General features: G+C 40.3%; 1 protein-coding gene across 2 annotated transcripts in view; it reads left to right on the top strand.

Annotated features, from left to right (window-relative positions):
• The window catches only part of PIK3C2A (phosphatidylinositol-4-phosphate 3-kinase catalytic subunit type 2 alpha), a 119,107-nt gene that overhangs the window by 15,218 nt on the left and 85,983 nt on the right, over positions 1-17,906 (top strand). The gene's annotated exons all lie outside the window — the stretch shown is intronic.

Here is a 17,906-nt window from a genome sequence, read left to right on the forward strand (position 1 = left end):
ACTTAAACCTGGGAGACGGAGGTTGTAGTGAGCTGAGATCGCACCACTGCACTCCAGCCTGGGTGACAGAGCAAGATTGTCTCAAAAATACAAAACAAAACAGTTCTTTTGTGGGGATTATTTGTAGTTGTTGGACCAGAAGCAATTATTTTTTTATTTTATTTTATTTTTTTTTGAGACGGAGTCTCGCTCTGTCGCCCGGGCTGGAGTGCAGTGGCCGGATCTCAGCTCACTGCAAGCTCCGCCTCCCGGGTTTACGCCATTCTCCTGCCTCAGCCTCCCAAGTAACTGGGACTACAGGCGCCCACCATCTCGCCCGGCTAGTTTTTTGTATTTTTTAGTAGAGACGGGGTTTCACCGTGTTCGCCAGGATGGTCTCGATCTTCTGACCTCGTGATCCACCCGTCTCGGCCTCCCAAAGTGCTGGGATTACAGGCTTGAGCCACCGCGCCCGGCCCAATTATTTTTTTATACATTAAAAGAGTTATATAAAATATGAAATGGAGATGTACAGTATAGTAACGTAGCTTATTCAACTTGTTAAATTAAGTCTCCTGTTCTGATTTAGATTGACCCACAATGTTGAATTTAGCTTGGAGAATATAACTTTACGATATCAGCAATATTCCCCAAAGAGCAGGAGTGCCATCTTTAAACATATGGTTAAATAATAGGAGGATCCATACATTTCTATTACACCTGAATTATTAATTAATTAATTTATTTATTGAAACAGGGGTCTCACTCTGTTACCCTGGCTGGAGTGCAGTGGTGCGAACTCTGCTCACTGCAACCTCTGCCTCCTAGGCTGAAGCTTTCCTCCCACCTCATCCTCCTGACTAGCTGGGACTACAGTCATGCACCACCACGCTGGCTAATTTTTCTATTCTTTTTTTTTTTTTTTGGTAGAAGCAGGGTTTCCTTATGTTGCCTAGGCTATTCTCAAACTCCTGGACTAAAGCAATCTGCCCGCCTCGACGTCCCAAAGTGTTCAGAGTACAGGCATGAGCCACCACTCTTGGCCAAGCCTGAACTTTTAGCTAGCTTTCATCGTTGAACGAACCTAAAACTTTTATGAAGATCCTCTCCGAGTTAGCTAAACTCTAAAGTTTGAGGACACAGTCTTCCAGAAGACCACTTTCATTTCTGACACCAACTGCAAGTCTTTGGGAGCTGGGGAGGTTCCCAAAGTTTTGATAACTTGCTAAAAAGATGCTAGGAGAACTCACTGCTAAGAGCTATTATGTTCATGGTTACAGTTTATTTCAGGGAAAGGGTACCGATTAAAATCAAGGCACGGAGCCCATAGAACCAAGTTCAAGAGGGTTTCAAATGTTGGAGCATCTGGTGTTTGCTCCCCATTAAGTCAGGAGGTGTTACTCTCAGTATCAGTACGTGACAGTATGCATGGACTATTGCCTTCCGGGGAAGCTCACTTGTGCCTCAGTGTCCAGATTTTCAAATTAGGACTTCATTAAATAGGTATATTTGATTGATGGGTTGCCCACATAGTTGAACTCAGTCTCCAGGTTGGATTCAGACTGATACTGGGTGACCCAAAGTCCCATCCTAAATCACATGGTTGGCCTTTCTGGTTGGCCAACCCTGCCCAGAAAGACACCTCTATTTCGTATGACATAGATTACCTCTCAGGAGCAGAGGGCACCTGTCTTTGGGCAAGGCTAAATTCTTTAATAGGTAGGATGTAAAATTAAAACTTACCTCCATGGTTTCTTTAGGAACAGACTCTGTAGATAATAAATGGATTTGATCCTAACTCCATGTATTAATAAGAACCGACATAATTTCTTTCAAGTAGTCACTTAAACTACATTATAACCTCATTAGGTGAATCCTCTACTATATTTTTATCCTGCTTGGGCTTCACTGAACTTCTTGGTTTTGTTTGGTTGATGTCTTTCTTCACTTGTGGAGAGTTCTGGCCATTTCCTTTTAAAATATTTATTCTATTTCATTCTCTCTCCTCTCCTTCTTGGACTCCAATTACACATTATATTAGACCATTTGAAATTGTCCCACAGAACTTAGACATGCTGTTGTATCCCCTTCCCCGCTTTTTCTCTGTTTCAGTTTGGATATTTTCTGTTGATCTGTCCTCAGGTTTGTCAATCCTTCTGCTAAGTCCATCTAATTAATTATTGATTTCAAATATATTTTTCCTTTCCAGTATTTCTTCTCTATAGTTCCTATTACTCTGCTGAAATGTCTCATCACTTCATACATATTGTCTGTCTTTTCTACTAGATTTTTATCATAATTTTTTTTTTTTTTGAGACGGAGTCTCGCTCTGTCATCCAGGCTGGATGGAGTGCAGTGGCGCGATCTCAGCTCACTGCAACCTCTGCCTCCTGGGTTCAAGTGATCCTACTGCCTCAGCCTCCTGAGTAGCTGGGATTACAGGTGCGCACTACCACACCTGGCTAATTTTTGTATGGTGTTTCACCATGTTGGCCAGACTGGTCTCAAACTCCTTACCTGAGATGATCCACTTGCCTTGGCCTCCCAAAGTTCTGGGATTACAGGTGTGAGCCACCGCACCCAATCTATCATAATTATTTTAAAGTTACTATTTTTTTTTTGAGATGGAGTCTCGTTCTATTGCCCAAGCTGGAGGGAAGTGGCATGATCTTGGGTCACCGCAACCTCTGCCTCCCAGGTTCAAGCGATTCTCCTGCCTCAGCCTCCTGAGTAGCTGGGATTACAGGCACGCGTCACTATGCCCAGCTAATTTTTGTATTTTTAGTAGAGACGGGGTTTCACCATGTTGGCCAGGCTGATCTTGAACCCCTGACCTCAAACGATCCACCTGCCTTGGCCTCCCAAAGTGCTGGATTACAGGCATGAGCTACCGCGCCTATCCTAAAGTTACTATTTAATAATAATTCCAACATTTGGGGCATCTTTGAGTTTGCTTATTTTGACTATTTCCTTTACTTTTATTTACCATTGGTCACATTTTCTTGCTTCTTTGTATATCGCATAATCTTTTATTTTATACCAGACAACTTCGGTTTTTTTGTTTTTTTTTGAGACACAACCTTACTCTGTGACCCAGGCTGGAGTGCAGTGACTCAATTTTGGCTCACTTTTTAGTTTTTCATACTTCTCCAAAACTGTCTTCTTTTAAAATCACTAATATTAGGGAGGGGAAATATGACTGCTAATGAGTGCAGGGTTTCTTTATGGGGTGATGAAAAGTATTCTGAAACTTGGTAGTAGGTGATGGTCACATACCTCTCAATATACTAAAAATACACTAAAAACAACTGAATATACTAAAAACAACTGCAATCTCTGCCTCCCGAGTTCAAGCAATTCTCCAGCCTCAGTCTCCTGAGTTTCTGGGAGTACAGGCCTGTGCTACCACGCCTGGCTAATTTTTGTATTTTTGTATTTTTAGTACAGATGGGGTTTCACCATCTTGGCCATGCTGGTCTTGAACTCCTGACCTCAGGTAATCCACCTACCTAGGCCTCCCATAGTGCTAGGATTACAGGTGTGAGCCGCCGTACCTGGCCTGTATACCAGACAACTTCTATAAAACAAAGGAGAACCTGAAGTTTACTTATTTTTTACTTAATATTTACCTCCAAAATGCCATTTATTTTGTCTGGCCACTAAATTAAGTCTAATTTATAAGATGAGTAAGATGAGTCTGTGCTTTGTTGCAGCTGTAGTTTGATTCAGTTTACCACTGGGTCTAAATACTTTGGGGCAGAATTATGACTTTCTCCTCAGCAGGATTTGGGATCTAAGCACTGATATGATTTCAGAGATCTGTTTTGCCAGCTGAGCTGCCAGCTTTTTAGGTCGCTGGGAGGTTCTCTTTGTTCTTTAATTGTGCCTCTTGCCTTTTTGTGTCTCAGGAGATCTCTGCCTTGCTGCTCTTACCCTTGCCTCAGGAGGGCAGCTGTTTTACATTCTGTGAAGGCTTGGAATGCCTTGGAGGGCTTTTTCTCAGTTCTTGCCTCCACAGCCTTTGGTAGCCGAAAGCTTAGATTACCTCAGATGGATTTCTGTCTGCTCACTTGCCAGCCTCCTTTGGAAGATGACTGCCTTGTACTTCAGGGAGGCCTGTATACTTCAAATGGGATCTCTTTCAGTTCTTCTGACTTGTCTTCAGCTTTCAATGCACTACCTGTGTATTTAGTGAAGATCTGTAGGAGAGTTGGTAGATGGGTACAGATGGGTTCCGTGTCTGGGGCTCCTTGTAATTCTTATTCCAGCACATTAGACTACTCAGCTTTACCTCCACCATGCCTTGGAATTTTAATCTGTCATGCTAGCCTACATTTGGCATTAAAAATTTCTTAAAAGTCTGGTTTGTTTCTTCTTATCCCTGTCTATAGTACATTTTCTCCTGCTGCTGCTGCACCAGGGAAGAGAGTAGTATTGGGCCTCTCTCTCCTATTAAAGGGCAATCACTTTCTGAAATTTAATTCATTAGGTGTTTGTGTGTTCTCTGTTCTGTGACATTTCTTTTTCTTTTTTTTTTGAGACAGGGTCTCACTCTGTCGCCCAGGCTGGAGTGTAGTGGTGCATGATCTCGGCTCACTGCAATCTCCGCCTCCTGGGGTCAAGTGATTCTCCTGCCTCAGACTCCTGAGTAGCTGAGATTATAGGCATGCACCACCACGCTCAGCTAATTTTTGTATTTTTAGTAGAGATGGGGTTTCACCATGTTGGCCAGGCTGGTCTCGAACTTCTGATCTCAAGTGATCCATCCACCTTGGCCTCCCAAAGTGCTGGGATTACAGGCGTGAGCCACCATGCCCGGCCCAAAATCCCTGTATTTATCATCTTTATTTTGAGGTAGTAAAACATGCAAATGATGAAAAATTTAAAACTACTGAAATTTAGCAAAAAGTAAATCTGCTTCCTACCATTGGCTCCCAGCTGTCCCTCATTTTTAGTTATTGACTTAGTAGTTTCTTACTTTTATCACCGTAGTCCCCTAAGGCGTCTCTTCCTTTCCAAGTAAAACCTTTCTATCTGTGTTTCTGATAGTATCCTATTCAACTATATCCAGTTTGTGAGCGAGTATGCATCTTCTGTCTCTGTGCGTCTCAGTCTTTTTCCCTGAATCCTTCCCTTGAGTCTGTGGCCTTCCCCATTTTAAACAGCCATTCTGATACCACCTCCTCCTATCTACCTCTCTCTCCTAGTTCCCTCTGAAAGAATAATATACTCTTGTTACTTATAATTCCTTACTTTTAGTTTTTCATACTTCTCCAAAACTGTCTTCTTTTAAAATCACTAATATTAGGGGAAATGTGAAACCCTGCCAATTAGAAACTCTGCTAATGGGTGCAGTTTCTTTATGGGGTGATGAATGTATTCTGAAACCTGGTGGTAGTGATGATAACACACCTCTGAATATACTAAACACAACTGAATAGTATACTTTAAAAGTGTAAATTTTATATTAAGAGTTATATCTCAATAAAGCTATTATTGTAAACATCACTGAGTTCTTAGACCTAGTGTTTTTTTCCAGTCCTTATCCTATGTCATCTTTCTGTAGTTTCTGACAATATTAACCATTTCCTCCTTAGGATACTCTGTTCCTTGTATTTATTTGATACCGGTCTTCATGTGCTAATGGCGCTCATGATTTTTTTCTTGTTTCTTTTTTTATCTTCACTCTACACATTCTCCCAGGGCAATCTTCAACTACTTCCATGACTTCAGGTCTTTAGCTGTACACATAGATAACGCCTAAAGATTTATCTCTAGCCAAATTGCTCTGTTGAGCCCAAAGCCAGTATTTCTTTTTTCTTTTTCTTTTTTTTTTTTTTTTTTTTGACAGGATCTGCTCTATCACCCATGCTGGAGTGCAGTAGCACTAGGGAGCCTTGATCTAGCTCAAGCAATCTTCCCACCTCAGCCTCCTGAGTAGCTGGAACTACAGGCCCGCACCACCACACCCAGCTAATTTTTGTATTTTTTATAGAGATGGGGTTTCAGTATGTTGTCCAGGCTGATCTTGAACTCCTGGGCTTCAACTCCTGACCACTCGCCTTGGCCTCCCAAAGTGCTGGGATTATAGGCGTCAGCCACCGTGCCCGGCCAAGGTCGGTATTTCTATCTCCAAGCAGACATGAACTGTGTTTCTCACAGGTACTTCAAAATAGGAATGTGTTTTGGTCTGACTAAAAAGGGCCTTGTGGCTCTGAAGAACAATTCTGAGATATACATATGGATTTTCTTCTCTTAGAGGAAGAAATTGATGGCATATTATTTGGCACATTTAAGATGGCTTCTAGGCCGGGCGCGGTGGCTCAAGCCTGTAATCCCAGCACTTTGGGAGGCCGAGGCGGGCGGATCACAAGGTCAGGAGATCGAGACCACAGTGAAACCCCGTCTCTACTAAAAATACAAAAAATTAGCCGGGCGCGGTGGCGGGCGCCTGTAGTCCCAGCTACTCAGGAGGCTGAGGCAGGAGAATGGCGGGAACCCGGGAGGCGGAGCTTGCAGTGAGCCGAGATCGCGCCACTGCACTCCAGCCTGGGCAACAGCGTGAGACTCCGTCTCAAAAAAAAAAAAAAAAAAAAAAAAAAAAAAAAAGATGGCTTCTAAATACTTTAAAAATGAATGCAACAAGAGTGGGTTAAAAATCTATTGTATCTCTTTATTGTATCTCTTAGGTTAAAATACTCATTTTGAATGTGATATTTTTGTTCCATATTAGATTTAATTTCACCTATTTCTTTAACAAATACTTGAATGAAAGCTTTGTTATTCCAGGACTAGAGTGCTGGGACTATAGCAGTAAACCAGACAAATAAATCCCAGCTTCATGAAATTTATAGCCTAGAGGGGGAAATGCAGACAATAAACAAAATAAATAAGTAAATATATAGTATACTAGATGGTAGTAAATGCTGAGGAGAAAATTAAGGTAAGGTGATAGGCAGTGGAGTTGGAGAAAATTGTAGTTTTAACTCGGTTATCAGGGAGGACTTTACACAAGTGTCACCTTCTCAATGAAGACTTGAAGAAAGCAAGGGATTAAGCCATTCAGCGATTCAGGGGAAGAACAGCCTAGTCAGAGGTAACAGAAGAGCAAAGGCCGTGAGTTGGGAGCATAAGGTGTTTGAGGAACAAGGGGGCCAGTGTGACGGAAGCAGTGCAGAGTTACAGGAGAGAGATAATGAGAGGCCAAATATTAGTGTGCCTGGTGGGCTATTGTAAAGATTGTACCTTTTCTCTGAATGAGTTAAGAGCTGTTGAAAATTCTGTGCAGAGGAGTGACAGGTTCTAGGTTTTTCAAGATCACTCCAGCTACTGTGTTGAGGATAGTCTGAAGGTGAGGAATGGAGGGGTTATAAATATAGCAGGGAAACAGTTTGGGGAAGGCTATTTCAATAATCCAGGAAAGAACAAGAGGTGATGATTAATTGGTCTAGGATGATATTGAGAACATAATGAAGGAATGTTTACGTTCAGAAATATTTTGAAGATAGAGCCTGTAAGTTTCTGTTAAGTATCTGATATAGTGACCACTAAACATTGTTGCCTTCCTGATAAGCTATAATTGAATTAGAATTTTCTAATATAATAGAAATAAGCAAATTTACTAGATATGCATAAAATGATGAAAGTGTATAATCGTTTCTCTCACTGATTGTAGTATCTTACTACAGTAAGATATTATCTTACTACAGTAGTTTTCCCACCTTATCTTTGGTAGGATATGTTCCAAGATCACCAGTGGATGCCTAAAACTTCGGATAGTACCAAACCCTATATATACAGTCATATGTTGCTTAACGACAAGGATATGTTCTAAGAAATGCATCAGTAAGCAATTTTGTCATTGTGTGAATATCATAGCAAGTACTTAAACAAATCTTGATGGTGTAATCTATACACCTAGGGTATGTAGTATAGCCTTTTGCTCTTAGGCTACAAACCTTATGGCATATTGCTGTACGTATATTAAATGCTGTACATACTATAGCATGTTACTAAATACTGTAGGCAGTTGTAACAATTGGTAAGTATTTGCATATCTAAACATAGAAAAGGCACAGTAAAAATATGGTATAAAAGATTTTAAAATGCACCTGTGTAGGGCACTTAACTATGAGTGAAGCTTACAGGACTGGCAGTTGCTCTGGGTGAGTCAATGAGTGAATAGTGAGTGAATGCAAAGGCCTAGGACATTATACTACTGTAGATTTTATAAACACTGTACATATACTATCCTATATTTGCAAAAATATTTTTTTCTTTTTAATTAAAAAAAAATCTTTTTTAGACAGTCTCACTCTGTTGACCAGGCTAGTGCAATGGTGTGATCACAGCCTGGAATTATTGCAGCCTGGAATTCCTAGGCTCAAATGATCCTCCTACCTCAGCCTCCTGAGTAGCTAGGAATGTAGGTGTGTGCTACCACACTCGGCTAATTATTTTTTAAATTTTTTGTAGTTGAGGAAGGTGTTCTTGCTACATTGCCCAGGCTGGTCTCAAACTCCTGGGCTTTAAGGATCCTCTCCTCTTGGCCACCCAAACTGCTGGGATTATAAGCATGAACCACCATCCCCAGCTGTTTTTCTTTCTTTAGTAATAAATTAACCTTAGCTTACTGTAACCTTTTTACTTTATACACTTTTTATTTTTATTTTTTTAACTTTTGACCCTTTTGTAATATAAGAACATAGTACAGCTATACAAAAATACTTTATATCCTTATTCTACAAGTGGCTATTTTCTATTTTTTAAATTTTTAATTATTTTTTACTTTGTAAACTTTTTTGTTAAAAACTAAGACACAAACACACGTGGTAGCCTAGGCCTACACAAGGTCAGGATAATCAATGTAGCTGTTTTCCATCTCTACATCTTGTTTCACTGGAAGTCCTCAGGGGCAATAACATGCACGGAGCTGTCATCTCCTAGGATAACAATGCCATCTTCTGAAATACCTCCAAAAGGACCTACTTGAGGCTGTTTTACAGTTAACTTTTTTTTTCTTTTTTTTTTAAATAGAAGGAGTGTACTATAAAGTAACAATGAAAAATATAGGAAATATTACTAGGAGTTTTTCATCTCTGTTATAACATTATAATCTTTTTTTTTTTTTTAGAGACAGGATCTTACTCTGTGCTCAGGCAAGAGGTACAGTGGCATGATCATAACTCACTGTAACTTCAAACTCCTGGTTTCAAGTGAGTCTCCTACTTCAGCCTCCCAAAGAGCTGAAATTGAGTGGCTAGAACTGCAGGCATGTGCCACCATGCCTGGCTAATTTTTTTTTTCTTTTTAGGAGGATTCTCACTATGTTACTCAGGCTGGTCTCAAACTCCTGGGTTTAAGTATTCCCCATCCTCGACCTTCCAAAGGGAGGGTGCTGAGACTATAGGTGTGAGCCACCACACCTGGCCCATTATAATCCTGAGGGCCCACTGTCATATATATGGTCTGCTGTTGACTGGAGTGTCATGTGGTACATGACTATACTGTTTTTTCCTGTATGTACATACTTACGATAAAGTGGGGTTTTTTTTGTTTTTTTGTTTTTTTGAGACAGAGTCTCTTTCTGTTGCCCAGGCTGGAGTGCAGTGGCATGATCACTGCAACCTCTGTCTCCCAGGTTCAAGGGATTCTCCTGCCTCAGCCTCCCAAGAAGCTGGGATCACAGACGTGTGCCACCACACCACGCCTAACTCATTTTTGTATTTTTAGTAGAGACGGGGTTTCACCATGTTGGCCAGGCTGGTCTCGAACTGCTGACCTCAGGTGATCCACCCACCTTGGCCTCCCAAAGTTCTGGGATTACAGGTGTGAGCCACCGTGCCTGACCAATAAAGTTTAATTTAAGTTAGGCACAGTAAGAGAATAACCATAAGTAATAATAGAATAATTGTAACAGTATACTTTCATAAAAGTTATTTAAGACTTATGAATTGTTGATATCTGGAATTTTCTATTTAATATTTTTGGACCACTTTTGACTGTGGGTGACTGAAACCTTGAAAAGGGAAACTATGGATAAGGGGGAACTTCTGCATTCATTTTTTAATGTTTTACTTGTGTTTTAAAATACATTGAGGCCAAGCTTGGTGACTCATGTCTGTAATCCCAGCACTTTGGGAGGCCAAGGCAGGAGCATTGCTTGAACTTAGGAGTTTGAGACCAGCCTAGGCAACATGCATGGCAAAACCTCATCTCTACAAAAATTACAAAACTTAGCTGGGCATAGTGGTGCATGCCTGTAGTTCCAGCTACTCTGGAGACTGAGTTGGGAGGATTACCTGAGCCTGGGAGGTCGAGGCTGCAGTGAACTGTGATCATGCCACTTCACTTTAGCCTGGTGACAGAGTGAGAACCTGTCTCAAAAATAAATAATAAATAAATAAAAATGCGCTGAATGTTTTACATAAATTGATCATGTTATGTGCAGTGCTCATTAATTCACAGATGATGAACATTTGAGAAACTCTATTTTATAAAGTTTGTTATAGTCTTATCCTTTCCCCATATCTCTTAATGAGTAAGGGCAGTCTCCTTAATTTAGCCTCTAGATTGGCAGATCAAAGGGAGACAGTATAGCTTTTATTTGTATTTTTTAATGTTATCACTAAAAAAATAAACTTTTCAAGTTGAACTTTTTTTTTTTTTTTTTTTCTTTGAGGCAGTGTCTTATTCTGTTATCCAGGCTGAAGTACAGTGAATGATCTTGACTCACTGCAGCCTCACCTTTCTGGGCTCGAGTGATCCTCCTACCTCTCAGCCTCCAGAGTAGCTGGGACTACAGGCGTGCACCACTATGCCCAGCTAATTTTAAAATTTTTTGTAGAGATGGGGTTTTGCCATGTTGCCCAGGCTGGTCTCAAACTCCTGGGCTCCTCTTGTCTCAGCCTCCCAATGTGTTTTGTGAGTCACTGCACCCAGCCAAGAGTAGATTATTCTTTATGGTTAAGTAATGCACAGAAAAGTGCATAAATCATATATGATTACTTAACAAATAATTATAAACACTTGTGTAACCAGTCACTAGGTTAGGAAGCAGAATATTGCTAGTACCCGAAGTCCCCACTATATTTTTTTCTGATTATAACTTTATCAGTAACTACTATTATAACTTTTTTTATTTTTGAGACAGTTTCACTCTTATTGCCCAGCCTGGAGTACAATGGCATGGTCTTGGCTAACTGCAACCTCTATTTCCCAGGTTAAAGCGATTCTCCTTCTCAGCCTCCCGAGTAGCCGGGATTACAAGCATCCGCCACCACACCTGGCTAGTTTTTTGTATTTTTAGTAGAGATGGGGTTTCTCCATGTTGGTCAGGCTGGTCTCGAACTCCTGACCTCAGGTGATCCGCCTGCCTTGGCCTCCCAAGGTGCTGGGATACAGGCGTGCACCACCACCTGTGATAATCATTTCCTTCACAGTTTTGCCATAATGTAAGCATTCTTAAATAAAATAGTTTTTCATGTTTTTGAACTTTGTATGAATCAAATCGTGTGTGTGTGTGTATATATATATATATATACACCAAATGCTGGGATTACAGGTGTGAGCCACCGCACCTAGCCTTTTTTTTTTTTCTAGTAGTTGTTTTTAATGTATTAGAAAGATTAGCTCTTTGTGATACGAATAGCAAAAATTTTTTCTTGGTTTATTGCTTTTCATTGACATTTTTTATGGTTCTGTTGTTTTTATGTATTTATTTCTGACAGAGAGTCTGGCTATGTGGCCCAGGGTGGAATACAGTGGCACGATCATAGCTCACTGCAGCCTCGACCCCCTGGGCTCAAGCAGTCTTCCCATCTCAGCCTCCAGAGTAACATGTGCCACCACGCCCTGCTGATTTATATATATATATATTTTTTTTTTCCATAGAGATATGGATTCACCATGTTGCCCAGGCTTGGTTTAGTTATTTTTATTTTTGGTTTTCATTGCCTATAGCAGTGCCTGATGCATAGTATACACCCAATAAATATTTACTGAGGAAATGAATACATTCACTGGTGCTTTTTTGCCAAACAAAAGTTATTTTAAAAGATGTTTGTGTGCTTGAATCTTTCACATGTGGCTTCTAGATTTTGAGTCATATTAGGAGGCCTTTATGCTGAGGTTACAACGGAATTCTATGTTGTCTTTTGTTTTCACGATTCAATTTCTTTACACTTATTTAGAGCCAGGACAGTGGCTCACACTGTAATCCCAGTGATTTGAGAGGCTGAGGTGAGAAGATCACTTAGGACTAGGAGTTCGAGATCAGCCTGGGCAATATAGCCAGACCCTGTCTCTATAAACAATGAAAACATTAGCCGGGCCTGGTTATACTGGTAATCTCAGCTGCTCGGGAGGCTGAGGCAGGAGGATCCCTTGAACCTCTAGGAGTTTGAGATTACAGTGAGTTATGATGATGTCACTGCCCTCCAGCATCAGTGATAGAGTGAGACCTTGTCTCTATTTTTAAACATTTAATCTTTTTGTAACTTATCCTTTGTGGTTGATTGTGAACACGTTTCTCTCTAAATTGTTAACAGTTTTCTAAATCTAGAATATTAAGGTAATTAGGAAGTATATACTTTAAAAATTAAAAAATTATAAAGGATAAGACCTCATTTAAAGGCTATAGGTTGGCCAGGTACAATGGTGTACACCAGTAATCCCAGCGCTTTGGGAGGCCTAGGTGAGAGGATTGCTTTGAGCCAGGAGTTTGAGACCAGCCTGGACAACATGGTGAGACCCTGTCTCTACAAAAAATTTAAAAAGTAGTTGGATGTAGTGGTACATGCCTGTAGTCCCAGCTACTCGAGAGGTTAAGGCAAAAGGATTGCTTGAGCCCAGGAGTTCTAGGTTACAGTGAGCTATGATCGAGCCGCTGCCCTTCAGCCTGTGCAACAGAGCTAGACTCTGTCTTCAAAATAAATAAATAGGCCAGGTGCAGTGGCTCACACCTGTAATCCCAACATTTTGGGAGGCTGAGACAGGCGGATCACCTGAGGTCTGGAGTTTGAGACCAGCCTGACCAACATGGTGAAACCCCATCTCTACTAAAAATACAAAAATCAACCAGGTGTGATGGCTAGCGCCTGTAATCCCAGCTACTCTGGAGGCTGGGAAGCGGAGGTTACAGTGAACTGAGATTGTGCCACTGCACTCCAGCCTGGGCAACAGAACAAGACTCTGTCTCAAAAAAAAGTAAATAATAAATAAATAAATAAAGACAGTAAGTTATCTGTGGGACTTAAAAAAATAAAAAGAAAATTTTGTTCTCCCCCAGAATAACAGGAATTTGAGATATTTTTTGGCATGTGGAAAGAGATGACTGTTGAGAAGATACATTTTTCCTTACCACCCAGAAAGCAAACATACTTGTTCACCATGTTTTTTTGTTCCTGTTTCTCTCTTCATAAACTCTTAACCTTGCACTGTTCACTAGATACCTTTGGCTGCTGAGCACTTGAAATGTAACTAGTCCAAATTGAGATGTGCTAATGCATAATATACACCAGATTTCAAGGATTCGTGTTTTTTAAAACCATGAAATATTTCATTCATATTTTATATTACCTGTTAAAGTGACAATATTTTTCATATATTAGATTAAATATCTTTTTTTTTAAATTAATGTAGCTGTAGAAACTTTTATATGTGGCATTCATTTTTTTCTTTTCTTTTTTTTTTTTTTTTTTGAGATGGAGTCTCACTCTGTTGCCCAGGCTGGAGTGCAGTGGCGTGATCTTGACTCACTGCAACATGCACCTCCAGGGTTCAAGCAGTTCTCCTGCCTCAGCCTTGGGAGTAGCTGGGATTACAGACACCCACCACGATGCCTAGCTAATTTTTGTATTTTCAGTAGAGACAAGGTTTCACCATATTGGCCATACTGGTCTCAAACTCCTGTCCTCAGGTGATCCATCTGCCTTGGCCTCCCAAAGTGCTGGGAATACAGGCGTGAGCCATCGCTCTCGGCCTGTTTCTGTTTCTTTTGGACAGTGTTACTCTAACCTAATCACATCGAATACCTGGACATTCTTTTATTTTTGTCTTTGTGACAGATTTTTATAGTTCCTAACACCAGAATACTTGCTTTCTTTCATCAGATGACGTTTTTTCCTTCCATGAATCAGTAGAGTTAGGAGAATATTATCTTGTCATGTACTGGGGTTTTTCCTTTTAACAGAAATGGAACAACTTTTACTTTTAGTTTTCTATTACCATCTCCCTCCTAGTTTTTAAGATAATCTGCTCCCCCACCCCACCTGTTTATTCTAAACTCAACCATGTTATTTTTTAGTAAAGTTTGAATTATTAATAAATGAGTCATTTTAGCCTTTTTTTTCCTATTTCAGAATTTGAGCTTCTCTTTGATAAAAGGAATGGTGTCTTAGGTTCTCTAGTCATTGATGCATTCATTCAACTGCATTAGAAGTTTGAGAGTAGACGATGAAAAAAAGTTCTTGCCCTCAGTGAAATTACAAATTTGCTAGTCATCTGGTGATGATAAATTAACTGATAAATTGGTACATGTTATTTTTATTTTTATTTTTATTTTTGAGACAGAGTCTTGCTCTGTCACCTAGGCTGGAGTGCAGTGGCGCGATCTTGGCTCACTGCAAGCTCCGCCTCCCGGGTTCACACCATCCTCCTGCCTCAGCTTCCCAAGTAGCTGGGACTACAGGCGCCCCGCCACCGCGCCTGGCTAATTGTTTGTATTTTTAATAGAGATGGGGTTTCACCATGTTAGCCAGGATGGTCTCGATCTCCTGACCTTGTGATCCACCAGTCTCGGCCTCCCAAAGTGCTGGGATTACAGGCGTGAGCCACCACGCCCGGCTGGTACGTGTTATAACTAAATAACAGTATTAATTACCTCATGATATAATTAAAAGAAACAAATTTATTAAAATAACGCTATGATTGAAGATGAAAGTTGATATTTATAGTGGATAGATTATAGTAATTTAGACACTTACTCAGATAACTTTAAAGTACATTGTGGAGAATTAGTTCTGCCTGAATTTGAGTCCTGATTTCATCACTTGCTAGCTGCTGTGAGACTGAGCAGATTACATAACTTGTATGCTTAAATTTCTTCATTTGTATACTAAGGATACTAATAGCTACTTTATAAAATTCGTGAGGATTAAATTAGTTAATGCATTGCTTAAAGCAGTGTTTGGCATATAGTGTCTATATATCTCTCTGCATAGATAGAGATATGCAGATATTTGCTACAGTTTTATCAAATACTTTCCATGGTTACTGCAGTCGTAATTATTTTATTTTGGTTTGGTTTTTGTTTTATTTTTTAGAGACAGAGTCTCATTCTGTCCCCCAGACTGGAGTGCAGTGACACAATCATAGCTCACTGTAACCTTGAACACCTGGGCTCAAGTGTTCCTCCCACCTCAGTCTCCTGACTAGCTGAGACTACAGGCATATTCCAACACATCCAAATAACTTTTATTTGTAGAGATAGGGGTCTTGCTATGTTGCCCAGGCTGGTTTCGAACTCTTGACCTTAAGTGATGCTCCTGCTTTGGCCTGTCAAAGCCTCAAAGTGCTGGGATCATAGGCCTGAGCTGCCATACTCAGCCCATAATCTTTTTTTTTTTTTTTTTTTTTTTAATTTTTAAAATTTATCTATTTATTTATTTGTAGAGAGGGGTCTGACTATGTTGCCTAGGCTGGTCTGGTACCCATGGGCTCAAGCAATCCTCCTACCTCAGCCTCCCAAAGTTTAAGAGTCACCTCGCCCAGCCCATGATTTTATTTTTAATGGTGGTATAATATTCAGTTCTGGCTGGGCTCGGTGGCTCACGCCTGTAATCTCAGCACTTTGGGAGGCTGAGGCAGGTGAATCACCTGAGGTCAGGGGTTTGAGACTAGCCTGGCCAACACGGTGAAATCCCATCTCTACTAAAAAATATATATATACATATATATATATAAATTAGCTGGCATGGTGGTGGGCACCTGTAATCCTAGCTACTCAGGAGGCTGAGGCAGGAGAATCCTTTGAATCTGGGAGGTGGAAGTTGCAGTGAACCGAGATCGCGCCACCACACTCCAGCCTGGGCGACAGAGCAAGACTCTGTCTCAAAAAAAAAAAAAAAAAATTCAGTTCCATGGAAGTACCATAATTTATTTTACTTTAAGCTTTATATTCATTTGGGAGGACAAATATCTGTGTTGTTCAACTCAAATAATTCTTTTTTAGTTTTCTTAGTTGTCTTGAAATTTTAAGATCAGGAAAACATTTAGATGGGTAGCAGCACCGACTTGCTTTTTTCTGTTTTCTGGGGTTTAAATTTAAATTGTAAATGACTGTCTAACACAGAAGAAGCCAAGAACTTTTAAATTAATTCTTCTGTTTTGGGATATGCAAATGGTGTCCAAACGTTTAACTCAATAGTTTAATTACCCACTTTTGAAGAATTTTAAAGTAGCTACAGCCTTGTGATCTTCACTGGGTTACTTTATGTTGAGAAAATTTTGGCAGATGATTTGCAGGCCTCATTCAAATACTAGTTATATTGTCTTTCTCAGCTTGAATTAAGGGGACATTAGCATTGAAGTTTTCATTTTGAATTAGGATGTAGGAAATTATTTCCTGCTAAATGTTTGTCATCAAATGAAGTTTTATTTTAAAAAATAAATGGAGCATGTCAATGCAGCAGCCCCAGAAAAATAGCTGAAGCACAGGGTTACTTTTGGACAAACTGTTAAGTTCTTTTATTGCCATTTTAGTATACATGCATGATAACCTCTTGGAAAACTAAAATATGGTAACTTAGCTGGTAGCATTCAGCTCACTTTTACTACTTAGAGTTGAATTTACTTTAGCATGTACTACTTTGGTTGTTGGTACTAGAAACAGGGCAAGCAAATAAATTGGTGATGTGAGAAAAACCCATACTCACTATTAAAATATATTTCAAATGATTAATTTTATACTTTTATCAGTAAATGAGAGTTAACATTCATTTGAAATACTTAGAACAAGTGTATTCTCCAGTGAATAAACTATTGTAAACTAATTTTAAAAAATCTAGATCCTTCTTTCAGAATAATGCTGCATTGTTCATTACCAAATGTGGCAACAAGGAGACTACTTAAATAACAAATTGACATTATGCTTGTGGAAGATGAATTATATCTAAGTAGCTTTCTCTTTGTAAAATGCTATTGTGTTATTTTGTTTTGTTTTGTTGTATTGTGTTTTTTGAGACAGAGTTTCGCTCTTGTTGCCCAGGCTGGAGTGCAATGGTGACCTTGGCTCACTGCCACCTCTGCCTCCTGGATTCAAGGGTTCTTCTGCCTCAGCCTCCTGAGTTGCTGGCATTACAGGTGCATGCCACCACACCCAGCTAAATTCTGTATTTTTAGTAGAGACGGGGTTTCACCATGTTGGCCAGGCTGGTCTTGAACTCCTGACCTCAGGTGATCCACCTGCCTTGGCCTCCCAAAGTGCTGGGATTACAGGCGTGAGCCACTGTGCGTGGCTGCTATTTTGTTTTAATACATCTGATTTTATGAAAAATAGGCAGTATACTTTGGTGTTCCACGATAGGTGATTACACTTGTTTTATTTTTCCTACCATATATCCATCCTCTTGTGCCATTGGAAATGCCTTCTTTAAGACTGTCCAGGCCGGGCGCGGTGGCTCAAGCCTGTAATCCCAGCACTTTGGGAGGCCGAGGCGGGCGGATCACAAGGTCAGGAGATCGAGACCACAGTGAAACCCCGTCTCTACTAAAAAAAAAAATACAAAAAATTAGCCGGGCGCGGTGGCGGGCGCCTGTAGTCCCAGCTACTCAGGAGGCTGAGGCAGGAGAATGGCGTGAACCCAGGAGGCGGAGCTTGCAGTGAGCCGAGATCGCGCCACTGCACTGCAGCCTGGGCAACAGCGTGA

The sequence above is a fragment of the Macaca thibetana genome, chromosome 14 (assembly GCF_024542745.1).
Source record: "Macaca thibetana thibetana isolate TM-01 chromosome 14, ASM2454274v1, whole genome shotgun sequence".
NCBI lineage: Eukaryota > Metazoa > Chordata > Mammalia > Primates > Cercopithecidae > Macaca > Macaca thibetana.